This window comes from Artibeus jamaicensis, unplaced genomic scaffold (assembly GCF_021234435.1).
Source record: "Artibeus jamaicensis isolate MK-2021 breed Jamaican fruit bat unplaced genomic scaffold, CSHL_Jam_final contig_468, whole genome shotgun sequence".
NCBI lineage: Eukaryota > Metazoa > Chordata > Mammalia > Chiroptera > Phyllostomidae > Artibeus > Artibeus jamaicensis.
The window spans coordinates 2,784,055-2,810,579 of NW_026521846.1; the positions used below are offsets into that span (position 1 = coordinate 2,784,055).

At 38.9% G+C, this 26,525-nt stretch overlaps 1 pseudogene; it reads left to right on the plus strand.

Annotated features, from left to right (window-relative positions):
- The first annotated feature begins 848 nt into the window (after positions 1–848).
- Positions 849–25,097, plus strand: LOC119035942 (glyceraldehyde-3-phosphate dehydrogenase-like; annotated as a pseudogene).
- Positions 25,098–26,525: the final 1,428 nt, after the last annotated feature.

The following is a 26,525-nucleotide window of genomic DNA, read 5'->3' on the forward strand; positions in this document are numbered from 1 at the left end:
AAGCACTTTATTTGTCCTTCCATTCTAAATGAAAGTTTTGCTGGATAGAGCAATCTCGGTTGTAGGTCTTTGGATTTCATGACTTGGAATACGTCTTTCCAGCCCTTTCTTGCCTGTAAGGTGTCTTTTGAGAAATCAGCTGACAGTCTGATGGGAACTCCTTTGTAGGTGACTGTCCCCTTATCTCTTGCTGCTTCTAGGATTCTCTCCTTCATTTTAATCTTGGCTAATGTAATTATGATGTGCCTTGGTGTGTTTCTTCTTGGGTCCAACTTCTTGGGGACTCTCTGAGCTTCCTGGACTTCCTGGAAGTCTATTTCCTTTGCCAGAATGGGGAAGTTCTCCTTAATTATTTGTTCAAATAAGTGTTCCACTCATGGCTTTTCCTCTTCCCCTTCTGGTACACCTATAATTTAGATGTTGGAGCGTTTAAAGATGTCCTGGAGGTTCTTAAACCTCTCCTCATTTTTTTGAATTCTTGTTTCTTCATCCTTTTCTGTTTGGTCATTTTTTTCCTCTTTCTGGTCCACTCCTTTGATTTCAGTCCCAGTTTTCTTTCCACTACTATTGGTTTCCTGTGTATTTCCATTCATTTCAATTAGTTTAGCTTCCATATGTTCCTCTAATTTGGGCTCTGGAGCCTTCTTAATCTGCTCCAAGACTGTGTCACTTGTGGAAGTGGTTGGATGGTGCCTCAATAGTCTGAATCTGTCCAATGGGTGTGGTGGCTCTGGGACCTCCCACAAGGTGAAGGTCAAAGTCAGCCACTGCTTGTGTCTTACCCAGGACCATCTGGCCTGAGCTACAAAGTGATCTGCAGATGGCTGCTACTTGTGCTAGGCTTGGAGATGCCCAGGTGAGTCTAATCTTTAGACCAAGGCCGGCTGCTGCTCTTGCTGGGCCTAGGGCCACTGAGCATGAAGTACAGGGCATGCTCATGACAGATGCTATTTGTCTGAGAGGTTTTAAGAAAGTCTGAAGCATGAGCCAAGACAGGCCATTTGTATGAAAGAGCCACTGGAGCCCTGGCTGGTCTGGCTCAGTAGGTTGAGTGCCAGCCTGTGAACCAAAGTGTCACCAGTTTGATTCCCAGTCAGGGCACATGCCTGGGTTGTGGCCCAGGTCCCCATTAGGGGCACATGAGAGGCAGTCATACACTGATATTTCTTTCCCTTTCTCCCTCTCTTCTCCTCTCTCTAAAAATAAACAAAATCTTTAAAAAAGAAAAGAAAAGAAAAAACCACTGGAAATAGTTTCAGTGGGCCTGCAAGTTGGGTGGGATGGGGACTCGGGGAGTCATCAGGGTGGGGTGAACATTATGAGCTAGGTTGATAGAGATTCAGATAAGGCACCTGTCCTGTTGGCTCTGTTGTGGAAGAGCTCAGAGGAGGAACAGTGGCTTCTCCCTATACTTTTGTCAGCTAGAAATCTCCCCTCTAGCTCTCATCCTGAAGCCATACATTTCAATTATTCTCTGTATACTCCTGATTCCTTTCAGGCTGTTGCCCCAGTGCTGGAGCTCAGAGGGAGTTTTAGTAGGTTTAGTAGGTTTAGAGGAGCCCACATGTGTGGGCTCTTCAGGAGAAACTTCCTGGGACTCTAGAAGCTTTGTGTCTCAGTCAGCCATAATCCCCACTGTTTTTTACAGCCAGAAGTTGTGGGGACTTCTCTTCCTGGCATTGGAACTCTGGGATGTGAGACCTGATGTGGGGCTGGGACCCCTTGTTCCTCGGCGGGGGGGACCTTTGCAACTGAGATCAATCTCTATTTTGATCTGCCACACTTGGGTGTGGCACCAGCTTGTGCCACATCTTCATCCTTCCTACCAGTCTTGATGTGGCTTCCATTCAGCTAGATTTCAGACACTTATGAATTTATGGTTGTTCTGTAGTTTAGCTGTAATTTTGATGTGTCAGTTTTTATTTTCAAATGAAATGCTACAAGGAACAGATAAAATCGGAGATATTTGGGTTGAAGATACAGTGAATGAATGGTGGGGCTTGATGTGAAGATTGGCCTTTCTCTTGTTTTATCCCCTCATTTTACTCTATTTCCATTCCCTTGCTGATGGAAACACTTTTTAAAAAGTATATTCTATTGATTACGCTATTAAAGTTGTCCCAATTTTCCCCCTTTTACCTTGCTCTGCCCTTCACACCTCAGCCCTCCAGCATTACCCCCTCCCTTGGTTCATGTTCATGGGTTGTACATATAAGTTCTTTGGCTTCTACATTTCCTATACTATTCATAATGTCCCCCTGTCTATTTTTGTACCTACCAATTATCCTTCTTATTCTTGTACTTTTCTCCTCCCATTCTCTACCCCGCCCCTGCCCTGCACACTGAAAACCCTTGATGTAATCTCCATTCCTCTGGTTCTGTTCCTGTTTTAGTTGTTTCCTTAGTTTTATGGATTTTTTTAGGTTCAGTTATTGACACTTATGAGTTTATTGTCATTTTACTGTTTATAGTTTTTAATCTTTTTTAAGCAGAATTTTTAAAAAATATTTTATTTATATATCTTTTACAGGGGAAGGGAAGGAGAAAGGGAGAGAAATATCAATGTATGGTTGCCTCTCGTGGGTCCCCTGCTGGGAACTGGCCTGCAACCCAGGCATGTGCCCTGACTGGGAATCGAACCATGATCCTTTGGTTCACAGGCCCGAGCTCAATCCACTGAGCTACACCAGCCAAGGAGTTTTTGATCTTCTTGATAGAAACACTTTTCAAGGATCATTTGCCTTTATGATGAATTACTAACTTTGTCCATTCACAGTTTTGCCCATCCCACTTTCATCCATTCAATCCTTCCTTTTTCCCATGTATATCAGTCAGGGTTCAATCAAAGAAACAGAACCAGAAGGATTATGCACATACGAAGAGATTTATGGTATTTGTTGGGTTATGTGATTGTGGAAGCTGGGTAAGCAAGTCTGAAATTTGTAGATCAGGCTATCAGGAAGGGCAGGGTGGAAACTCTCCGCAAGGGCTGATGCTGCTGTTTACAAGAGAAATATTTCTTTTTCTTCAGGAAGAACTCAGTTCCTTTTTTAAAGCTTTTGAATTGACAGGGTCAAGCTCATCTAGACAATCCAGGATAATACCTGTATCATAAAGTCAACCGATGGTAAATAATCAACACACCTACAAAATATTTTCACAGCAGCAACTATTTAGTGTTTGACTGAATAATTGGGTACTGTAGCATAGTCAAGCTTAAATAAGAGGCAGCAAGTCTGTGAGGTAGCCCTGGAGCTAGACAGCTCTCCTCAGGTCTGGTAAGACATCTGAGATGTGTTCATGTTTGAGCTCCAGCTGGGAAAATGCAGTGTTCAGTATTTGGTGGAAAGGGAAAGCATACTTCTTGAGACAGAGGGAAGCTAACTTATATAGACAAAAGTCCTCACCTCTGGTCTCTGATTGATCCATTCTAATGCAAATAAAGACACCAAATCTTTGCAGTTTAATTGATCAGAATGGAGCTGCTCTGATTGGAAGACACTGATGAGGACATATCTGTGCACTTCCAACTGTACAGGGAGAGCCTTGGTCTTATTGGTTAAAATATAATTTCAGGAACTTGGTTTATGTTGTTCTAAACCCAGGTAGGTTTACCATCTGGGGCTCAATTTAAGAACAATTATAAGGCCTAGCTCAGGCAGCAGGAATACAGTGCAGGCAGGCAGTTCAATGTAGGAGGCAGGAAGTTCAGTGCAGGCTTTTCCCTGAAGTGCAGTTTGTGTAAGATGCCCCTATGTAGACATGGTCATTAGGCTCTTTTTAAAAATTTTAGCCCAGTTAGCCACTAGGAATTATTCTTGGTAGGTATTTCCTTTCTTAGGGTCCAAAATGCCATGCTTCAATTGCTGTGTTCTTTCCTGAACACTACCTTTTTTAATACCCATGAAATCTTGACATATTTCTTCCCCTTGATCCTCCTTGTCCTGTTTCTCTGTCTCCTGATCTCCTCCTCCAAGAACCTGCACAAATGTTGCTTCTTCCATAAAGCCTTGAATTCCTCAGGCAGAATCAGTTGTACCTCTTCTGACCTCCCACAACTTCTTTTCATGCCCATATTTTAAAACATTACCATTCTGTCCCATCAGTATTTGCTTCTGTCTCCATCTCTCCTAATATATTCTGAAGTATTTGAGAATGGTATTGGATCTTATTTGTCTCTTGATGCTCAGCATGATGCCAGGTACAGAGAAGCTGTAAATAGATTCTAGGTAGGCTGAGTTACTGAAAAGCCTGCAACTTGCTAAGAAAGTGTGGTTTTTGTGATTGGCAAGGCAGATAGGCAGCATGAGCTTAAGCTTAAGAGAGCAGTTCTAACTTCCTCTGCAGCTGGTTGCATGATCCCCTGGTTCATGGAGTGGAACTTGCGGCATGTCCACAGGAAACACTGCAGCCAGTGCACTCGTAACTGCAGCACACAAGTGTGACCCTCCAGCAGGACAACATGGCCCTGGTGCCCTGGCTGGCCAAGGAAGTGACTAGGGATAAGTCTGTCTGATTAATCATTTTCCTCTGGTTTTGAAGGACCACACCTTTTTTTGGTCCATTTCAAACATTTAAAGTTGTTTTCAGTTTCTCATGCATAGTTAAACTGAATTAGACACTGTCTACTACTGAGTATTAAAATGAAATATTCACCGGGGATTTAGAGAAAAAAAGAAAAACAAATAAATTGTCTAGAACCATATCACCCCACCCTGACCTAGGATAGAAAACCTCATAGTTTTGACTGACTTCCCCTCAAGGTGGTTGTTGTCAGCTCTGCCCAGCCTATTGCTTGTTTAATTACCATTTCCTCTATTCCAGGAAGAACAAGAAGATAAAGACTAAGGCTTAAGAAGTTCCCGTATCTTTGTACCTATCCTGCTGAAAGGATAGAGGTGAAAGGCTCTTACAGCTTCTTCAGTCTGTGATACCAGCTCAGATAGCTTTGGATGAGGGTCTTGTTCCCTTCTTCTCCATCTTTGTGCTTTCAGGATGATCTCTCTCCTCTCCCAAGGCTATATAACATAAGAGTGGAGTGAGGCAGCCCACACTACCTTACCTTGGTTTATGCTGTTGAAATCTAGATAGGTTTACTATCTGGGGCTCAATTTAAGAACTCTATTTTATTTAGGAAGATGAGGGTAATGAACATTTTTCCCTTTTGTACTTCTTGACTAAACACAAACATACTTCTCAATTTATAAAGGACGAGATTCAAGTAGACTTGTTACATGTTACTAGTGTTTTTTTTTTCAAGTGGGAGAACAATTCTCATACTCTGGCTGACATGTTTTATCCCAAGATTAGATAATCACAAAAGATTATCTCCACCAGCCCTGACAGAACAAACACAAGAGAAGTAATTCACACCAAGGGGTCTGAGCAGCATTATCTTTCCTCAAAGAAACTTGCCCTGAGCCCTGTCCATAAGGGCCACTGGTTATTCTCTCTCCCTTCACACCATACAAACTTTTTTCAAGCCACTTACCACTACTTGACATTGTCTTATGTCTGTCCTTGTTTATTGTCTATGGCTGTGTCCTTGTTTATTGTCTGTATATCCCACTGGAACTTAAGCATTGTGAGGTTTTTCTAGTTTTGTTCACTTTCACATGTGTGATATTCACAACAAGGATTTGTGGTAACACAGAACTAGGGAGAAAGGGAGCTAATAATTTTTAGGTACTCTGTGCTAATAAATTTTACACACTTTAGTTAATTTATTCTTACAACAGCCCCAGGAAGTAAATATCATTACTAAATTTTACAGAGAAGAAAGTCCAAGTTCAAACATCTTCTGAATGAAAATGTGTGGATATATCTGTTTGTGTGTATGTGTTAAAATGTCCTAACTATGTGAGGACTGCAATCAGTATCCAAGAAAGTGACCCAAAAGTGGAAAAAAAAAACTTAACTAAGAAAGTGTTCCAGTATGATGAAAACCCAATACCAGAAAATGTTAATTATGCATATTAGGGTGTTATGCTGCCAGGCACTATACTGAGTATCTTAATTGGGCAGGAACTATTCACACCCTCATTTTACAAATGGGAAAACTGAGGTAAATAAGGACCAAGTAATATTCCAAGGCCACAGAGCTAGTAAGTGGTAAAGTTGGGATTGGAATCTTGGCAGTCTAACTGCAGGGCCCTAGATCTTAACCCAAAGAAGGTATGGAGAAGAAGGGAGGTGTGATTTATAAAATGAATGAAAAAGTACACTTTTGAGAGATGAGAAAGATGGCAGCAGAGTAGGACAAAGAGGATTCCGCTTCCCCCCACACATGGGAGAAAAACCTGGCTGATCTTTGGAGGAATACAGCAAATAGCCAACAGTGCCCCAGCATATTGGAAAATAGGAGTCCAGATATTATAGTGGACACTGAAAGACCAAATGGTGAGGAGCTGGCTGCAGGTCAATAAGGTCCGAGGGACCAGCACAGAGGCCGCAGGCCACAGCTGCCACCTCCACCAGGCTGGGCACCAGGGGCCCAGGCGGGGTCTGCCACAGACTCTTTGGGAGCCCAGGGCTGGCAGCAAGGTCCTTGGGAAAGAGCTGGGTTATCAGCTCCCTCCCTACCCAGCTGAGAGCAGTTTGAAAAATACCAGGAGGGACCGGTTTGCTTGTTACAGTGTCAGAGAGAGGAATGGGCACAAGGAAGTAAACAAGGAGGCCTCGATCACCCATGGAGTCTGTGGTTGCTAGCTTGGGAGAATTGAGAGTCGCCCTTGTGTTCCTCCGTAGCACTGGGAAAGGTTCACGACCAAGCCTATGGGAATAGGGAAGCCTGGTCAGGCATGTGCACCCACACCTCAGCCACTGGTGGTGACTCTAGCAGGGAAAAAGTGCTCTAAAATAGGACCCAGATTCCCTCAGTGGGGCGCTGGGGAGAGTCACCAGTCTGGATCTTGGGAGAGTGCTCCTGAGACTGGCTGAGTACACCAAAAAGGGAGAAAAGCCACACCAGTCACTCCTCAGCCTGCTGCAGCCAGTGAGACCAGAAAAAGCAGTTTGGCCATCTGGAAACCAACACAAGGTGTTTTATTTGTTTCTTTAAGTAATCTTTTATTTTTTAAACTTTATTATTGTTTTATCTTTCACTACTTTTCTCCTCTCTTTCCTTCTTTCTTCCTTTATTCCTTCTTCCTTTCTTTCCAAATTTATCACTTTTTCCTCCCTGCTACTACCTTTTTTTCTTTTGTTTTTTTCTTTCCCTCACAAGTGAGACAAAAAGCTTGGAACTGTGAAAAGACCAGAGTTGGGCCCAAGGAAGGGGCATCTCAACAGTAGAGACAGAGAGACAAATTTCACTTTGCTATAGCAGAGAAACTACAAGTTACTGCATTTTTGTATTTTTTCATTATTCTTATATCTTTTATTTTAGTAGTATCTTTGTATTCCTCCTCTTTCTGTATAGACTTCTTTGCCTTGACTGTATATATTGTATTACTTGACAGGTTTCTCCTGTCCCCTCATTCATAGTCTGTTGCTAATTTATTGTCCTTTACTTCACATGTCCTCTATCAACACACTATTGAAGGTCCAATACTCCCTATTCTTGGTATCTCATAGATTCTGTCATATGATTGTTGCTCTAGTATTATTGTAAATAATAGCTATCCCATACTATTGTAAATGCTACACAACACCACTCCCAGATCTTAACCCACTTCATTATTTCCTGAACTCTAATACTATAGTGGTTAACTCTATTCTCTCTCACACTACACCTATTTACCATCCTTTATTCACCTTACCTTAGAATCTGGCCTCCCTCAACCTCACTGCTTTCTAGATCCAACTCACAAGCTTTCCTTCCCCAATAAGAGCCTTATCTTCTTTCCATCCTTTCTAAAAAGTGTCTAGTTGGGTTGAAGATTATAGTTATCACTATACATACCCAAAGGATCTCCTATCTCTTCTCTACTGGCTTCGACTGTAAATACCATAGAATACTCTCCTGCTGTCATAAACCATTTTGCCTTCCCCTCCAACTGATCACAAATAAAAAAAGAGTAGGTGGAAGTGGTGAACACCAGGATACCCACTGGAAGAGGAAACCCAACAACAAAGGAACCACCAACAGATAACAACAGAGGAAGATGAAGGAGAGAGTAGAAAACACAAAAACCTCAATCTAAGACCTATCTGGAAATACAACTAAACAGTGGATAAACTATGCAGTACAAACAACTGAACAAGAGCAAAAGAGAATCCTCAAAACCCTGTACACACAGAAGAACTAGCTTCAACACAAACTGCCCTCATGAGCACAACAAATTAAAATGGGTGGTGGACAGAGGGACCATCATTTCACCAGCTGGCGGGAAGGACAAACAAAAGAAAGACCCCCAAACAAACAAAACCCAAAGACAAACTCAGAGCCAATGTAAAGGACAGCCCAAGACCAGTGAGCTGGGGAGATCAAGGAGACAACATCACTGCATCTCACATGTATTATATTAGAGAAGTTCATACCATAAACCCAGGAAGCCAGAACAAATCAATTTAAGAAGCTGAAGCTAACAATAAGAGTCTCACAAACCATGGGAAGACAAAGAATCCTCCAATGAAAGGAAAGAAGAAAGCCTCAGAAAGAATGCTACATGAAACAGAGGCAAGTCAGCTACTAGATACTGAATTCAAAGCACTGGTTATCAGGAAGTTCAAAGAGCTCACAATGAGCTACCAGAAACTACAGGGGAATTACAGTGAGCTCACTGAAAACTATATCAACATGAAAAAATAAATAGAAACTATCAGCAAGGGACAAGAGGAAATGAAGAATACAATTTCTGAACTGAAGAAGACAGTGGAAGGAATCAAAAGCAGGATGGAAGAAGCAGGAGATTTGATCAGCAAGTTGGAGGACAAAGCAGAAAAACACTCCCAGAAAGAACAAGAAAAGGAAAAGAAGCTCAGGAAGAATAAAGAGGGATTAAGAGAAATGCAAGACAATATGGAATGTAATAATATCAGAGTAATAGGGATAACAGAAAAAGAAGAAGAAGAGCAAGGGACAGAAAATCTATTTGAAAAAGTAATGATGGAAAACTTCCCTAAATTGATGAGAGAAAAAGTCACACAAATCCAGGAAACACAGACAGTCCTAATCAGAGGAACCCAAAGAGGCCCACTTCAAGACATATCATCATTAAAATGGCAAAATTCCAAGATAAAGAGAGAATCTTAAAGGCAGCAAGGGAGAAAAAGAAGGTAACATACAAGGGAGCCCCAATAAGGTTAGCTGCTGACTTCTCCATGGAAATGCTCCAAGCAAGAAGAGTACGGCAACAAATTATTCCAAGTAATGAGAACCAGAGGCCTACAACCAAGGCTACTCTGCCCAGAAAGGCTCTCAATCAAGATAGAAGGCCAAATAAAGAGCTTCCAAGACAAAAGAAGTCTAAAAGAATACACCTTCACCAAACCAGCTCTGCAAGAAACACTAAAAGGACTGCTTTAAGGAAATGAAGGAAAAGAGAGAGACAAAGAGAAACAGAGGTACAAAAATGACAATGAATAAGTACCTATCAATAATAACCTTAAATGTAAATGGATTAAATGCTCCAGTCAAAAGACATAGCATACCTGAATGGGTAAGAAAGCATGACCCACACATATGCTGCCTACAAGAGACTCACCTCAGAACAAGAGACCTACACAGACTAAAAGTGAAGGACTGGAAACAAATTTTCCAAGCAAAGAGCCAGGAAAAAAAAAAAAAGCTGGGCTAGCAATACTCATATCACACTAAATAGTCTTCAAAAAAAGGACCATAAAAAGAAACCCAGAAGGTCACTTCATAATACTCAAGGGAAGAATCCACCAAGAAGACATAAACATTGTAAATATATATGCACCCATCATAGGAGCACCCAAATATATCAAGAAAATCTTAGAGGACTTCAAGAAAGATATTGACAGCAACACAATTATAGTAGGGGATTTTAACATCCTACTGTCAAAAACAGACAGATTTTCCAAACAAAATATCAACAAAGATATTGTGGCATTGAACAAAGCCCTAGATGAAATAGACTTAATTGATATATAAATGCACATTCTTTTCAGATGCACATGGAACACTTTCAAAGACAGACCACATGATAGGACACAAAACAATCCTCAGAAAATTTAAGAAAATTGAAATCATCCCGACCATTTTCTCTGACCACAAGGGACTGAAACTGGAAACCAGCCCCAAGGGAAAAGACCCCAAACACTCAAAATGATGGAGATTGAATAGCATGCTATTAAACAATGAATGGGTCAAGTATGAAATTAGAGAATAAATCAAAAAGTTTCTGGGAACAAATGAAAATGAACTCATGACAACTCAAAATTCATGGGACACAGTGAAGGCAGTCCTGAAAGAGAAGTTCATAGCAATACAGGCCTGCCTAAAAAAGATAGAAACATTTCAAACAAACAACCTAACCCTACACCTACAAGAACTTGAGGAACAACAACAAAGACCACTCAGAGCTAGTAGAAGGAAGGACATAACCAAGAACAGAGCAGAATTAAATGATATAGAGATGAAAAGCACAATTCTAAGGATCAATGACTCCAAACCAGCTCCAAAGGAGCTGTTTTTTTGAAAAGATAAACAAAATCCACAAGCATTTAAGCAGGCTCACCAAGAAAAGAAGAGAGAGGACCCAAATAAACACAATCAGAAATGAAAGAGGAGAGATTATAACTGACACCACAGAAATACAAAGGATTGTGAGAAATTACTATGAAGAATTGTATGCCATGAAATTTGAAAACCTAGGTGAAATGGACAAATTTCTACAAAAATATAATCTTCCAGAACTCAATGAAGAACAAGCAAAAAGCTTGAACAGACCAATAACAGCAGAAGAAATTGAAGCACTAATCAAAAAATTCCCAACACATAAAAGCCCTGGACCAGATGGTTTCACAGGAGAATTCTAAAAAACATTTAAGGAAGATATAACTCCTATCTTTCACAGACTATTTGAAAGAATTCAAAACGATGGAAGATGTCCAAAGTTTTTTTAAAAAATATTTTATTTATTTATCTTTAAGTGGGTAAGGGAAGGAGAGAGGGTGAGAAATATCAATGTATGGTTGCCTCTCATGTGCCCCCTGCTAGGAACTTCCCCGCAACCCAGGCATGTGTCCTGACTGGGAATGGAACCACAATCCTTTGGTTCACAGGCCTGCACTCAATCCACTGAGCTACACCAGCCAGGGCCAAAACTCTTTTTATGAAGCCAACATCATTCTAATCCCCAAACCAGGTAAAGACACAACAAAGAAAGAAAACTTTTGGCCAATATTGCTGATGAACATAGATGCTAAAATTCCTCAACAAAATATTGGCAAACTGCATCCAAAAATACATTAAAAAGATTATACACCATGACCACGTGAAATTCATGCCAGGGAGGCAAGGATGGTTCAACATTCACAAGTCAGTAAATGTAATACACCACATAAATGAAAGAAAAGACAAAAAACACAAGATCATATCAATTCATGGGGAAAAAACATTTGATAAGGTGCAGTACCCATTTATGATAAAAACACTCACCAACGTGGGAATAGATGGAACATTACTCAACATGATAAAGGCCATATGCGAGAGACCTACAGCCGACATCATGCTCAATGGGCAAAAACTAAAATCTTTTTCTCTAACATCAGGAACGAGACAAAGTTGTCCACTTTCACCACTACTATTCCGTATAGTATTGGAAGTCCTTGCCACAGTAATCAGGCAAGAAAAGGAAACAAAAGGCATCCAAATTGGAAAGGAGGAAACAAACTCTCATTGTTTGCAGATGACATGATAGTGTACATATAAAACCTTATAGACTCCACCAAAAAACTGCTCAACCTAATAAATGAATTTGGCAAAACAGCAGGATACAAAGTCAATATCCAGAAATCAAAGGTGTTTTTGTATACCAACAATGAAACAGCAGAAGCTGAAATTTAAAAAAAATCCCATTCAATACATCAAAAAGAAAAATAAAATACCTAGGAATAAACCTAACCAAGGAGATAAAAGACCTGTATGCAGAAAACTACAGAACACTGAAGAAAGAAATCAAGGAAGACACAAACAAATGGAAACATACCATGTTCATGGATTGAAAGAATTAACATCATCAAAACATCCATGCTACCCAAAGCAATTTATAGATTCAATGCAATATTTATTAAAGTACCAATGGCATATTTTACAGACATAGAACAAACACTTCAAAAATTTATATGGAACCATAAATGATCCCAAATAGCAGCTGCAATTTTGAGAAAGAAGAGCAAAGTAGGAAGGATCACAATACCTGATACCAAACTGTATTACAAGGCCACTGTAATCAAAACAGCCTGGTACTGGCATAAAAACAGGTACATGGACTAGTGGAACAGTATAGAGAGCCCAGAAATAAATCCAAGTCTCTATGGTCAATTGATATTTGACATAGGGGCAGCTACATAAAATGGAGTAAAAATAGTCTCTTCAACAAGTGGCATTGGGAGAGCTTGACAGCTACATGCAAAAAAAAAAAGAATCTCGAGCACCAACTTACACCATACACAAAAATAAATTCAAGGTGCATAGAAGACTTAAATATAAGCTGTGACACCATTAAAGTCCTAGAGGAGAACATTGGCAGGAAAATCTCAGATATTTCATGCAGCAACATTTTCACTGATATGTTCCCTAGAGCAAAGGACATAAAGGAAAGAAGAAACAAATGGGATCTCATCAAAATAAAAAGTTTCTGCATGGCTAAAGAAAATATTAAAATAAAAAGAGAATTAATCATATGGGAAAACATATTTGCCAATGGTACCTCAGACAAGGGTTTAATCTCTAAAATATACAAAAAACTTACATGACTCCACTCTAAGAAGAGAGGCAACCCAATTAAAATGTGGACAAAAGACTTGAACAGACACTTCTCGAAGGAGGATATACAGAGGATCCAGAGACACTCAAGGAAAAGATGCTGAATATTGCTAGCTATCAGAAAGATTCAAATTAAAACCACAATGAGATACCACTTTACACTGGTCAGAATGGCCATCAGAAACAAAGTAAGAAACAAGAAGTTTTAGAGAGGTTGTGGAGAAAGGGAACTCTAGTACACTGTTGGTGAGATTGGAGACTGGTACAACCACTATGGAAAACAGTATGGAATTTTCTCAGAAAACTAAAAATGGACTTCCTTTTGACCCAGCAATTCCACTGCTAGGATTATATCCTAAGAACCCTGAAACACCAATCCAAAAGAATCTATGCACCCCAATGTTCATAGCAGCACAATGCACAATAGCCAAAGGCTGGAAGCAACCAAGGTGTCCATCAGTAAATGAATGGATCTAAAAACTATGGTACATTTACACAATGGAATTCTATGCAGCAGAAAGAAAGAAGGAGCTCCTACCCTTTGCAACAGCATAGATGGAACTGGAAAGCATTATGCTGAGTGAAATAAGCCAAGCATTGAAAGACAAATACCATATGATCTCACCTTTAACAAGAACCTAAACAAGAAAACAAACAAGCAAGCAAAAATATAACCAAAGACACTGAAATAGAGAACAGGCTGACATTGAGCAGAGGGGAGGGAATTTCAGGGGACAAGGGGAAGGGTTTACAGGAACAAGTATAAAGGACAAATGGAGAAAAACTAAGGGGGGTGGAAATAGGAGGGTGGTGGGGAACCCTGGGGGAGGTGGGCTGGGATGGGATTAAAAAACAGAAAACTGTACTTGAACAATAATTTTAAAAATGAATTAAATGTTCTAAAATATAATTACTTATTTAAAGTAATAATATATTAGTGTATAGATAAATCAAGTGAATGATAGCAATGACACAAGTGACAAGAGGGAGAAACTGAAAATAAGTTACCTGCACTAAATATGAAGTGGCCTTTTGTTATTGAGCATGGACTTAGAATAATTAAAAATGTATATTGTATTCCAAAGTGGTTGTATGAGTTTACCTTCCTACCAGCAATGAAAGAGATTTTTTAGAATTGTTTCACCACTTGTCCAAATGTTATTATTTTCTTGTTGTAATAGCCCTTCTAATAGGTGTGAGGTGATTTGCATTTACTAATAGCTAGTGAAATCGAGCATCTTTTTATATATCTGTTGGCAATTTGTGTGCCTTTTTGAGAGAAGTGTCTGTTAAAGCCCTCTGCTCATTTTTAAATGGATTGTTTGTTTGGTGTTGAATTGTATGAGTTATTTTTATATTTTGAATATTAACCCCTTGCCAGAGTTGTTTGAAAATATATTTTCCCATTCAGTTGGTTGCTTTTTTGTTTTGTCAAAGGCTTCTTTTGCTGTGCAGAAGCTTTTTAATATAATATAGTCCCAATGATTTATTTTGACTTTTTAAAAAAATATTTTATTTATTTACCTTTAGAGAGGAAGGGAAGGAGAGAAGGAGAGAAATATCAATGTATGGTTGCCTCTCATGAGTCCCCTGCTGGGAACTGGCCTGCAGTCTAGGCATGTGCCCTGACTGGGAATCGAACCGCGATCATGTGGTTTGCAGGCCCGCGCTCAATCCACTTATTTTGACTTTTACTTTCCCAACTTGGGGGTCAAATTATTAAAATCCTCTCTAAAATCAAGGTCCATAAGTTTAGTTCCTATGTTTTGCTCCATGTAACTTGTGGTTACAAATCTTATATTTAGGTCTTTGATCTATTTTAATTTTTGTGTATGGTGACAAAGAGCAGTCTAGTTTCATTTCTTCACATGTGTCTTTCTCATTTTCCCAGCATGATTTGTTAAAGAGGCTTTCCTTTCTTCATCGCCTGACTTTGGCTTATTTGTTAAAAATTATTTACATATATATATATGAGTTTATTTCTGGGCATTGAATTTTATTCAATTAGTCTATGTGTCTATTTATTTATTTATTTTTTGCCAAGACTATGCTGTTGATTATTGTCAATTTTTAAAAAGATTTTATTTATTTACTTATAAAGAGAGGGGAAGGGAAGGAGAAAGAGAGAGAGAAACATCAACGTGTGGTTGCTTCTCACACCACTGCCTCCCTCCTCCCCCATCGGGGACCTGATCTATAACCCAGGCATGTGCCCTGACTGGGAAAAGAACCAGCAACACTTTGGTTCTCTGGCTGGCACTTAATTCACTGAGCCGCACCAACCGGGGTTCGTTGTCAATTTGTCAATTTGATTATTGTCAATTTGTAGAATTATTTGAAGTCAGGGAGTATGGTTCCTCCAACTTCTTTTTTCTTCCCAGTATTGATTTTGCTATTCATGTTCTTTGGTGGTTTCATACAAATCTGATAATATTTTTTCTATTTCTTTAAAAATCTGATATTTTTCTATTTCTTTTCTATTTCTATTTCTAATTTATTCTATTTTTTCTATTCCTAATTCCATTGGGATTTTGATGAGAATTGCCTTTAATCTGTATATTGCATTGGGTAATATGGCCATTTTAACTATGTTGATTCTTCTAATCCGTGAACACAGAATATCTTTCTATTTCTTCGTGTCTTCTTTAATCTTTTTAAAAAATATCTTGCAGTTTTCAGTGTATAGGACTTTTGTTAAGTTTATTCATAGGTATTTTACTACTTTTGTTGCAGTTGCAAAAGGAGTGTTTTTTATTTCTTTTTCTGAAATTTAATTATTAGTATATAGGAATACAGTGGATTTTTGTACATTGATTTTGCATTCTGCAACTTTATTGTATTTGTTTATTGCTTCTAATAGTTTTTGGTAGATTTTAGGGTTTTCTATATAAAGAATCATGTCATCTGCAAAAAGTAATGATTTTACTTCTCTGTTCCCAGTTTAAATGCCATTTATATTTTTCTCTTGCCTGATTGCTCTGGCTAGGACTTTCAGTACTTTGTTGAATATCAGTGGTAACAGTGATGGGCATCCTTATCTTGTTCTGATTTAGAGGAAAGGCTTTCAGTTTTTCAGCAATGAGTATGGTATTAGAAGAGGGTTTGTCATATATGACATTTATTATGTTCAGGTATTTTCCTTCTATACCCATTTCATTGAGCACTTTAATTATAAATGGATATTGTGTCTAGTCAAATGCTTTTTCTGAATCTCTTAATATGATTATATAACTTTTGTCCTTTACATTTTAACATAATATATCACATTGATCAATGTGCCTATATTGAACGATTATTGTGCCCCTGGAATAACCCCACCTGATCATGATGTATTATCTTTTCAGTGTATTGTTGCATTTGATTTGCTAGTATTTTGTTTAGGATTTTTGAATCTTGAATCATCAGAGAGATTGGTCTGCAATTTTACTTATTCATTTATTTTTTGTTATTCTTGTTTGGTTTTGGTATCAGGGTATTGTTGGCCTCATAAAATGAGTTAGGAAGCATTGCCTCCTCTAGTTTTTGAAAGAGTTTGAGAAGGGCTGGCATTAAATATTCTTTGTTTGGTAGAATTCACTAGTGAAACTCTCTAGTCCTAGTGAAAACTGTCTAGACTTTTACTTTTGGGGAAATTTTTGATAAATGTCTTAATTTTCTTACTGTTAATTAGTCTGTATACTTAGACTTTCTAGTTCTTCATGATTCAGTTTAGGAAAGTTATACATTTCTAAGTTATACATTCTGATAGAATCCACAACCCAGATATGTGCCCTGACGGAGAATCAAACCCGCAACCTTTCACTTACAAGACAATGCTCCAAGCGGCTGAGCCACACTGGCCAGGGCTCTCTATGAATCTTTTGATTTCTTCTTTTATTTATTCTTTGGCCCAGTTGTTCTTCAGTAACATGTTGTTACTCCAGCTATCTGTGGTTTTGCCCACTTTCTTTTTGAAGTTAATCTCCAATTTCAAAGCATTGTAGGCAAAGAACATGCTTAATCTTCTTAAATTTGTTGAGGCTAGTTTTATGTTACAACATATGATCCATTCTTGAGAATGTTTCATATGCACTAGAGAAGAATGTATATGCTGTTATTCTGGAGTGAAAGACTCTGTAAATATTGAGTATTTCTGTTTGGTCTATTGTGTCATTTAAGGTTGATATTTCCTTATTTATTTTGTGTTTGGACTATTTAGCTATAGCAATCAATGGGGTACTTAGGTCCCCTAATAGAATTGTGTTTTTGTCAGTTTCTTCCTTTAGTTTTGTTAGTGTTTGCTTTATATATTTTTGTGTTTTCCTACTTGGTATATATATATATATATATATATTGATCAATGCTGTGTCTTCTTGCTGTTGCATCCCTTATGATTATTGAATATTCATCTTTGTATCTTGTTACATTTTTATCTTGAAATCTATTTTGTCAAATATAAGTAAAGCTATGCCCACTTTTGTCTGCATGCCATTTGCTTGAAGAATTAGTTTCCATCCTTTCACTTTGGGTCTGTATTTGTCTTTGCAGCTGAGATGTGTCTCCTGAAGGCAGCATATGGTTCAGTTTTATTTTTTGACTTAATCTGCTACTCTGTGCCTTTTTATTGGTGAGTTCAGTCCATTTATATTTAGGGTGATTATCAATGTATGAGGTTTTCCTATGGCCATTTTATCTTTTGTTTTCCTGTAGTTCTGTGTCTCCATTGTTTCTTTTTCCTCATGTTTCTGTCTCTTGTTTTAGTTTAGTGGTGTATAATTTTTCCTTTGTTTCCTCTTGTTTTAAGTTATATGTCTCAGTTTTATTTTTGTGTGTGTGTTAGGTTTATACAAATAAAAATTTCATATATACAGTAGTTCTTTTTCACCTGAATGCATCTTATCTTTATTCCCCTTGAACATTCAGACCTTTACTTCATTCCCTTTTGTGTTTTTGTTGTCCCAAATGATTCCAATATATGGTGTGTTTATTTCCAAATTGTGCTATCTATTGCCTTCTTCTTCTCTCTGTTAAGTGTTATTACTTCCTTTAAACTTTGTTATACTTAGGTAGATAATACTGTATTCTGAAAAAGGGTTGCAGTTTCTTGCTTCTGTCTGTTTGTTAGTCATCTTACTCATAGTTTTGTATCCTTCTGTCTTTTTGTTTCAGATAGAATAATACCCTTGAGTATTTCTTGCAATGAAAGTCTTCTGGTGGTAAATTTCCTCAGCTTTTGTATGTCCTAAAAAGTCTTTATTTCTCCTTAATATCTAAAAGATAACTTTGCTGTATGCATAATTCTTGGCTGGTAATTTCCCTCTTTTAATAGTTTGAATATTTAATTCTACTCTCTCCTATCTTGTAGGGTTTCTGCTTACAAATCTGATGATAATTTAGTGGAATTTCCTTTATAGATTACTATCTTCTTTCTTGTATTCCTTGAGAATTTTTTCTTTATTATTAATTTTTGAATTTTAAAATAATATTTAGTGGAGAAGGCCTATTTTGGATTAAGGTAATTAGATGTTCTATTTGCTTCTTAGATTTGAGGATCCAGTTCTTTCTATAGGCTTGGTAAATTCTCACCAACTATTTCTTTGAATAGGCTCTCTGTCTCCTTCCCTTTCCCTTATGTCTGGAATGCCCATTATTCTTACACTGCTTTTTCTGATGGAGTCAAATAGTTCTTGTGGAGTTCTCTGAATTTTATTTACTCTCAAGTCTCCCTCTTCTTCCATCTTGATCATCTCTAGATTTCTATCATTAATATCACCAATTCTTTCCTCCACCCAGTCAGCTCTTTTTCCTAAGCTTGTGAGTTCATTCTTCATCTCTTTTGTTAAGTTTCTTCATCTTCAGAATTAGTATTTGGTTATTTTTTGCCTGGCAGATGCAGCCAACCACTGAACATAAAGATATTCCTGTACATAGACTATGGGATATAATTTGGCCATTTGGAAGTGAGGAAAATAAAAACAGCTGGAAAAGGATTAGAGGACTAAGTACCAGATAAGATGGCAAGTTTATGAAATGCAGTGTTTTGGAGGACTACTCATCTACCAGGCAAAGGTGACAAAATACCTACCATTGCTCTGGAATCCCATCTCCTGTTTTCCAGGTGGTTCTCAATCTCTGTCTTTTTAAGGAAGATAAATGGCCTTAAATATATATTAATTGTAAATATAATTCGTGCATATGATAAAAAGTCCAAATAATTGAATATGATAAAAAGTTCAAACTATGGGAAGCAAACCATTTTTACAACTCTAACACTCTAGGATTAGTCTCTACAAGTGCTTCTTCTAGCCCTGTCTTTGAGCCTTACTCTTAATGGTCCATCCCACACTGTTCTACACAGATGTTCAAGGAGAATTCTTGGAAAGAGTGTTTCTGAAAAGAGGGGTGGATGAAAGCTTGATGTGAATGGACTGAGGGGAGGTAGTATAGGTAAATCTTTCAAGGGATTGGCTATAGAGGATAGCAAAATCAAAGGGAATAGAGAAAATAGCTACAATTGTTTTAGCAAAAATTCTAGACGATTTCCTGCCTTTTCTTATTCATTCAGGAAAAAGACTTATTTATCCTCCTGTGCCTTGTAAGTTTTTAAGATCTAAGTTACAATGGAAATAAAAACAACATTCAGGTAATTTGACTAAATGTGCTCAATTTCAAAAAATTCTGCTTGCACCCTCAAAGACATTTTACTGAATCCCATCTGACCGTAAACAGTGGCCTCAAATTTTTTTGCTTGTATATTTCTATATTTTTCTAATTTTATTTTATTGATTACACTATTAGAGTTGCCCTGATTTTTCCCCTTTCCCCCCTCCACTCAGCCCTCCCACTTCCTCAGGCAATCCCCCCACAATTGTTCATATCCATGGGTAATGTGTATAAACACTTTGGCTAGTCCATCTCCTATACTGTAATTTATATCCCCATGACTACTCAGTAACTACCTATTTGTAATTATTTTTTTAAAAAAATATATTTCATTGATTATGCTGTTACAGTTGTCCCAGTTTCCCCCCTTTATTCCACCCCCACCATGCACAATCCCTCCTTCTTAGTTCCCACCTTCTTAGTTCATGTCCATGGGTAGTACATAAAAGTTCTTTGGCTTCTACATTTCCTATTCTATTCTTAACCTCCCCCTGTCTATTTTGTATCTACCAATTATGCTTCTAATTCCCTAACCTTTTTCCCCAATTCTCTTCCTCCCTCTCCCTGCTTATAACCCTCCATGTGGTCTCCATTTCTGTGGTTCTGTTCCTGTTCTGTTTGCTTAGTTTTTGATTTTTAAGTTCAGTTGTTGTAAGTTTGTTATTTTACTACTCATATTTTTGATCTTCTTTTTTTTCTTAGGTAAGTCCCTTTAACATTTCATATAGTACGGTCTTGGTGATTACGGTCCTTTAACTTGACCTTATCTGGGAAGAACTTTATCTGCCCTTTTATTCTAAATGATAGCTTTGCTGGATAGAGCAATCTTGGGTGTAAGTCCTTGCCTTTCATGACTTGGAATAGTTCTTTCCAGCCCCTTCTTGCCTGTAAGATTTCTTTTGAGAGATCAGCTGATAGTCTTATGGGTACTCCTTTGTAGGTAACTGTCTCCTTATCTCTTGCTGCTTTTAAGATTCTCTCCTTATTTTTAATTTTGTAATGTAATTATGATGTGCCTTGGTGTGTGCTTCCTTGGGTCCAACCAACTTCTTTGGGACCCTCTGAGCTTCCTGAACTTCCTGGAAGTCTATTTCCTTTGCTAGATTAGGGAAGTTCTCCATTATGTTTTCAAATAAGTTTTCCATTTCTTGCTCTTCCTCTTTCCCTCTGGTAGTCCTATAATTTGGATGTTGAAATGTTTAAAGTTGTCCTGGAGGTTCCTAAGCCTCTCCTCATTTTTTGGAATTCTTGTTTCTTCATTCTGTTCTGGTTGAATGTTTATTTCTGCCTTTTGCTTCAAACTGTTGATTTGAGTCCCAGTTTCCTTCTCTTCAGTGTTGGTTCCCTGTACATTTTCCTTTATTTCACTTTGTATGGCCTTCACTTTTTCCTCTATTTTGTGACCACATTCAAACATTTCTGTGAGCATCCTGATTACCAGTGTTTTGAACCCTGCATCTGATAGGCTGGCTATCTTTTCATCACTTAGTTGCATTTTTTCTGGAGTTTTGATCTGTTCTTTCATTTGGGCCATTTTTTTTTTTGGTCTCAGCACACCTGTTTCATAATAAGGGGCATAGCCTTAGGTGTTTGCCAGGGTGGGGCAACCCAAGTCACTGTGTTGTGGCACTGTATATGGGGGAGGGGTCCAAGAGGGAACCATGCTGCTTGCTCAGCTCTCTACCTGCTTTCAGTCACTTCCTTCACTACCCATAAGCACAAATTGGCCCCTTCTTATGCTGATTCCTGGGTGGGTGGTTTTGTGTATGTTCCAGGATCCTGTGGATCTCTCCAACAAGCTCTCCTGTGAGGTTAAGAGTTACTAGCATTGCCTCAACCCCGACAGGTTTTTATAGTCAAAGGTTTTGAGGCTTTATTTCCTTGCACCGGAACCCTGGGTTGCATGGTCTGTCTTGCTCCCTAGTTGTTCCTCCAGATTTATCTGCACACAAATGTGAGACCACCCACTCCACCAGCCATTGCCTTGCCCACAGGGATCCTCCAGCTGCTGACTCGCCACGAGTCCTCTCCACTCCAGCTGCCCATCTGCACCCCTTCTACTGGTCTGGATGAATGTTTCTTTGTCACGGTCCAGCCGCAGCAGGGTCCAGGGATTCCTGAAAGGTGGGTAAGGCATCAGCGATGGGTAACAGACGACAACACGCCTCAAAGGACAGTGAAGCTCTGTTCCGTTTATTGCAAGTACAAGCAGGTTTTTATATTTTCATTTTAGGTAGTGATTAACATTTGCAGCACAGCATGATCAGTTAAGCAGAAAAAAATCAATACAAAGTTAACCAGGAAAAGTATGAAAGTTCCCATAAGATTCAGTTATATTAAACAAAGATTATTTTGACCAGGGGAGCCATAAATCAATTAGAAGTAGCTGTATGTACAGAATTTGAATATCTTATTGTATATTAAAGTTTCTCAGAATTTGTCATGGGGCAAAAGGATACACTAAATTGAGTAGAGGTAATAGGAAAGTTATTATAAGGCCTTTGTGATGTCTAACTTAGCTATATATCCTTTTCTAAAATGTTTTTTGTGTTTAGTTTGTAATAGCTAACCACCTTTTCTTATTTCTTTGCCTGTCTAATTCCTATTCAAGGTAAAGGAGGGGCTGTTACTCCAACAACTTTTAGACATACAGGGACTTTGTCCTCTGGTCAAGAAATTATTTTGTACAACTTCATTGGAATTATGCTAATCAATAAACCTGAAATACAAGTGTCTGACAATCCCACCACCTTTTGATCACCCAGACAAACATGTAAGGAGAGATAGACAGGAAATACAACCACAGTTGCCTCTGCCTTACAGATGCATCTCAACCGTCCTGACCATATCCCTGGGCTGTGGGTAGGGGTCTATATAGTTTTTACTTGTCTTCTTGGAAGACCCTTTTTATCTGTGGGTAAGGAACAGTCATGGGAAAAGTCTTTCTAATCTGTTCTTCCATTCCCTCAACTGTTGGCAGAACAACCTGTTATATTACCCTGGCTGTCGTACACCCCTGTATAAGGGAGAGGGGAATCTATGGGGATTTTTCCATCCTTTCAGGCAGTTCTGTGGGGAATAGTAATGTTTTCCCCTGAACTGCCCCTTCCTCTTGGGTGATTTTCACAGGAATAAGTAAGTACAGTATAATGCCTATATTCAGTAGCAAGAGTAAAATAATTAAAATAAAACAACCAATTGTTAACCCATTTTGGATGCCACGTTCTCTTCTGGGGAGACGAATTCCTTGAACTTGAATCCTCCATGCCCGGACCTTGTCAGACAACATGGTTGGAAGAGGACATGACATTTCTTCTTTAACTCCTTGGTTGTCAGACTTCTATACAATTCGATTTTTCTGGCAGTTCTTTTGTTTTTAAATTTGTTGTTGTCCTTCTTTTAGTTGTGCGAGGTGGTCCAGTGTTTCTACCTACACCTCCATCTTGGCCAGAAGTCCCTTCTTTTCTTTCTTTTTTTAAAATTTTAATTGTTGTTCAAATACAATTTTCTGCCTTTTACTACCATCCCAGCCCTCCTCCCCCCGCCATTTTCACCCCTCCTAGTTTTTGACCATGTGTCTTTTATACTTGTTCCTGTGTGCCTTTCCCCTTTTCCCCTGAAATTCCCCTTTTCTTTTTCAAGGATGATGCAAGTTGAATGTAGACAAAGGACTTGCATGTTTCCATTATATTTCTTTTGCTACCATCTAGTGGCAGTTCTAGGTAATGCAGAGAAGTGTAAGAAGCTTAGTAGTGTCCAGAACAAGATGACTTGGGTGACCCAGTATTTTTTATTCTCTTTGTCCATGCAGTGCCCTCATTGAGCTGGAGTGTTTTTGATTGAGGCTAGAGATTCAATGTGCTGATATGCATTGGTGATAACACTTAACCTTCTCAATGGCACATACTAAAAAACATGTTTGTGGATCCTGTCCAAAGCAGGAAAGTGGACCCCTGAAAATGACAAGTGTGGTCCATCTCCAGTTCAAGCAAAAGCCATGAAAGCATCATGAAAAATAATCCCATCATTGAACAAGACATATGTTATATTTATATTCCAGACAAATGTCTTACAGTGAGAAAAAAGTATTTTCTGTAAAAAATGTGCTGCCCTGTGTGTATTATTTCATATTTTTGGTATTTTGTCTTTGAGACCAATACCTAGAAACATAATTTCTAGGTCAAAGGTAATTACATATATACATCTGCTAGATATTGCCAAATTACCTTCTGTAGGCATTCTGACATTTTGAATTCCCATCAACAATGTACAAATTTGGCCGACTCTCCACAGCCATGCTAACTAAATAGGGTTAACACTATTGACTGATACCAATCTGATAAGTATGAAACCATAGATTCTTATAGTTTGTTTCTCATTATTATTGTTTGAGTCAAGGTCTAGCTAGGAAATACTAAACAGCAGACCAATTATTTTAATCGAGTTACAAAATACAGATAAAATGTTAAACACATATTGGTGGACCATAAGATAACAGAGAGACAGAAGTCTAATCAGCTAGATTAAAACTCTTCACATTTGTAATATGCAGAGTGACTTTGATTTTCTGACTGAATCCTAACTTCTATGACTGCCCACAAATCATCACATTGCCCCCCTCCAACTGACCTGCTCAATTTCTGACATTTAGTCTTTTAATCACACTGAATAGAGAGGCTTCTCATATCCTAGATAACCCATTCAGATTGCCTTGAAAATAATGATATAGCCAGGTGTGGGGGCGTCTCACTGGAACTAAGAAATATATTGATTTCACAAGCTTTGTTTAAGTCAGCACGCCTGTCTCGAGTTCCTAATTTTTTAAAAGATTTGTGCCAGACACAGTCAAGACTGAGAATGGGAAGCTTGTTATCGATGGAAAGTCCATCTCTATCTTCTAGGAGTGAGATCCCACCAACATCAAATGGGGTGATGCTGGTGCTAAATATGTTGTGGAGTTAACTGGTGTCTTCACTGCCATGGAGAAGGCTAGGGCTCACTTGAAGGGAGGAGCCAAAAGGGTCATCATCTCTGCCCCTTCTGTGGATGCCTCCATGTTTGTGATGGGTGTGAACCATGACAAGTATAACTCCATGAAGATTGTCAGCAATGCCTCCTGTACCACTAAATGCTTGCCCTCTACATCCCGTGGCCAAGGTTATCCATGACAACTTTGGCATCATGGAGGGACTCATGACCACAGTCCATGCCATCATTGCCACCCAGAACACTATCCCTGCTTCTACTGGTGCTGCCAAGGTTGTGGGCATGGTCATCCCTGAGCTGAATGGGAAGCTCACTGGCATGGCCTTTTGTGTCGCCACCCACAACATGTGGGTTTTGGATCTGACCTGACTCCTGGAGAAAGCTGCCAAATATAATGACATCAAGAAGGCAGTAAGTAAAGCAGTTATCAGAGGGCCCCCTCAAGGGCACTCTGGGCTATACTGAGGAACAGGTTGTCTACTGTGATTTTGACAGTGACACCCACTCCTCTACCTTTGATGCTGGGGCTGGCATTGGCTTCAATGTCCACTTTGTCAAACTCATTTCCTGATAAGACAATGAATTTGGCTATAGTGACAGGCTGGTAGACCTTATGGTTCACTTGGCCTATAAGGAGGAAGAGCCCCCAGACCACCAGCCCCAGGGACAGGAAGAGGGGCCCTCAGCTGCTGGGGAGTCTTTCCCCCAAATCAATCCCCCAACACATTGACAATCTCCTGATGCCAGTTTCCATCCTAGACCCCCTGAACAGGGGAGGGGCTTAGGGAGCCCCACCTTGCCATGCACCATCAATAAAGTTCACTATATCCCCCCAAAATAAAAATTAAAAGTTGTGCCTGAGAACTCTCTTGACAAATTAGGAGGCAGAGTAGTACACTTTACAAGCCACTACAATCTTGGCCCAGTTTCAGAGAAAAAATGGAAAACCACCCTGTCTTGGGCTTCTGGCCTCCAGGACTGTGAGAAAAATAAATGTCTGTTGTTTAAGTCTGTGGTATCCTGTTTGACAGCCCAACCAGACTAATATAATATCTAATGTATGTAAAGCACCTGTCACAAAATGGTGCAAATATTTTCTTCACTATCACACTTCCAACACAAATATTAGATTCTCTGTTATACCTTTTCATCCAGATACTATGACAAAGCATCTCAAGATCAGCATTTTCTAAGAAAATTATTCATCTTCTCTCCCCAACTTCCCAGTCACCTAGGCTAGAACCCTTCATCATTGTATTTCCTTTCTTGTTTGCACCTCAGATCTGATGTCTTCAGGTTTGTCCACTGTGTCACCACAGTATCTCTGTTCCTCCTCTGTACTCCCAACTCAAGAACCCAACTTTAAAATTTTTTTCCTACTTGGATATTCTAATTGTCCTCTTGACTCTCATTGATACCAAGTGGTCTCCTTAATTCAAGCCTCTGCCTTTCAAATAATGTAAAAAATAGTCTCTCCAAATTACTAACTTAAAATCTCTTCCCAAAACATCAACTTTCCAATTTGGGCAGATCTAGAATTGTTTGGTCATAAGCTTGACATTTTAAAAAGACGTGTGTGTTTAAAAACTTGCAATGTGCTAAACATGCTCCAAACATAGTTTTAAAGAGAAAAACTGAGTTTGAGGCCATTTAAAAGTTGGAAATGGGACTTCTGCCAAGATGGAGGCATAGGTGGAGACGTCATGCTTTCTCACACAACCAAGTTTAGAGACAACAAAATATTAGCAACAGAAAACACAGCCAGAACACAGAAAATTGAACTTTTCAGAAGTCCGATAACAACGAATGCTTCAGCCTGACTGGTAAGAGGGGTGAAACCGGCAGCTGGTGGAACGGGGTTGCACAGGAAAACTCAGTCAGACAGACTCAGGCGCGTGGATCCCAGGCATGGGGTTGCAAAGGGCAGACCCAGTGAGCGACTGGCGGATCTGGCAAGGGTGAAGGGCAGCAGGTTGACTGTGCTGGCACATTCCTGCAC